This window comes from Lates calcarifer, unplaced genomic scaffold, assembly GCF_001640805.2.
Source record: "Lates calcarifer isolate ASB-BC8 unplaced genomic scaffold, TLL_Latcal_v3 _unitig_5086_quiver_549, whole genome shotgun sequence".
NCBI classification, from domain to species: domain Eukaryota; kingdom Metazoa; phylum Chordata; class Actinopteri; family Centropomidae; genus Lates; species Lates calcarifer.
Genome location: NW_026117286.1, coordinates 277501 through 280000, shown reverse-complemented (window position 1 = coordinate 280000; position 2500 = coordinate 277501). Strand labels below are relative to the sequence as shown.

At 41.3% G+C, this 2500-nt stretch overlaps 1 protein-coding gene across 1 annotated transcript in view; it reads left to right on the top strand.

Moving 5' to 3' along the window:
* camk2a (calcium/calmodulin-dependent protein kinase II alpha) overlaps positions 1–2500 on the top strand; it is a 17301-nt gene that overhangs the window by 5184 nt on the left and 9617 nt on the right. The gene's annotated exons all lie outside the window — the stretch shown is intronic.

Here is a 2500-nt window from a genome sequence, read left to right as displayed (position 1 = left end):
TAATCCTTCTAATACAACTACTCATACTCATATTACTGAGCTGCTGCTGTTAATACTTCTACAACTACCACAGCTGAAAGTAGTATTACTACCCCCAGTACTCCTTCTGCTACTACCTGTCAGGCTCTTAATGAGGTGTAATTCAAACTGGATGATGATGATGGTGATGATGGAGGCGTTACTAACGGTAACCAGGGTGTAATGACTAATTGATGTTATCACCACGGAGACGACAGACGAGGAGTCAGGTTTCCCTCCTCCTCACCGATCAGCTGGAAGAACAAACTGTACACAGTACAAATACTACACTGTACAGATACTACACAGTACACAGTACAGATACTGACCTACACTGAATGCAGCCTGTGACTGAGGTAAAAGTACAAGTATTACTACAAGTAAAAATACTACTAGCAGTCACTACTGCAAATATTACTGCACATTTTACCACTAATACTACTACAACAGCTGCTACTGCTAAAACTGCAGTTACTACTACTGGTATTACAGGCCTGGAACTGCTACAACAGGAATGGAATTTAAAGATGTGAAGTGACACCAGGTGCATCATGGGAAATGTAGTTTGTGTGCAGGTTTTTTTTTTTTTTATTTAGGAAGAGTCAGATCCTTTATTTTAACCAGAAACATCTCTCTATATATACACTCCTGATCAAAATTTTAAGACCAGTTGAAAAATTGCAAGAATTCACATTTTGCACTGTTGTATCTTAAGAAGGTTCTAAGTAGTGCTTCAAAATGCAAAAAGAAGAAATGGGAGTGAGACAAAAAAATTTGAGTAAGCAGTTTATTGCAAACAACCAAACTGAAATAGGCTGTTCATCAGCTGATCAAAAGTTTAAGACCACATCCTTTAAAAGCCCAAATCTTCGCAAAAATGTGGATTCAGTGTCATTTTCTGTCAGGTATCCACACTGTCACGACCTCCTGATGGCAAAGGCAAAAAAGCTTTCTCTCTTTGAACGCGGTCGGATTGTTGAGCTGCATCAGCACGGCCTCTCGCAGCGTGCCATTGCTGCTGAGGTTGGACGCAGTAAGACAGTCATTTTAAACTTCTTAAAAGATCCTGAGGGTTATGGGAAAAAAAATTCAAGTGGTAGACCCAAAAAAAATTCACCAGCCCTGAGCCGGAGGATCCAATTGGCTGTCCATCAAGACACGGGACAATCCTCGGCCCAAATTAAGCTTGTCACTGGTGCCAACTGCAGTCCCATAACCATTAGACGGCATCTGCGAGAGAAGGGTTTTAAGAACAAAAAACATCTTCTAAGACCTCGTCTCCTTCAACGGCACAAAATTGCCCATTTGGAGTTTGCACGAGAGCACCAAACATGGGACACTGAAAGGTGAAAGAAAGTTTTATTCTCTGATGAGAAAAAAATTAACCTTGACGGTCCTGATGGCTTCCAACGTTACTGGCATGACAAGGAGATCCCACCTGAGATGATTTCTACACGGCACAGTGGAGGGGGCGCCATCATGATCTGGGGGGCTTTTTCCTTCAATGGAACAATGGAGCTTCAGGTTGTGCAGAGGCGTCAAACGGCAGCTGGCTGTGTGGAGATGTTGCAGGGGGCATCCCTCATGACTGAAGGCCATCGTCTGTGTGGTAATGACTGGGTTTTTCAACAGGACAACGCTGCAGTTCACAATGCCCGCCTGACAAAGGACTTCTTCCAGAGAAATAACATCACTCTTTTGAACCATCCTGTGTGTTCCCCTGATCTAAATCCAATTGAGAACATTTGGGGTTGGATGGCAAAGGAAGTTTACAAATATGGACACCAGTTCCAGACAGTGGATGCCCTCTGTGAAGCCATCTTCACCACAACATTCCCACTAGCCTCCTGGAAACACTAGCATCAAGCATGCTGAAATGAATTTTTGAGGTGATTAACAAGAATGGCGCAGCTACTCATTACTGAGTCCTTTTTTGAAAATTTTATTTCTATTTTAGGGTTTTTTTTGGTTTGTTTTTTTTTGAGATGTGGACTTTTGATCAGCTGATGAACAGCCTATTTCAGTTTAATGGTTGTTTGCAATAAACTGCTTACTCAAATTTTTTTGTCTCACTCCCATTTCTTCTTTTTGCATTTTGAAGCACTACTTAGAACCTTCTTAAGATACAACAGTGCAAAATGTGAATTCTTGCAATTTTTCAACTGGTCTTAAAATTTTGATCAGGAGTGTATATATATCACTACCAGACTCCTTTGAAAAAAACAGGGATTTTACTGGGAGCTGCTGGAATACCACTGCCTCCATCTGTTAGTGTGTCTGTGTTACTGTGTGGTACTTTTACTTCAGTAAAGTATCTGATTACTTCTTCCATCACTGAAAGTCACACAGTAACACAGACACACTAACAGATGGAGGCAGTGGTATTCCAGCAGCTCCTGGTTAAATCCCTGTTTTTGTCAATGGAGTCTGGTAGAGAGATATAGAGATGTTTCTGGTTAAACTAAAGGGATCTGAGTCTTTA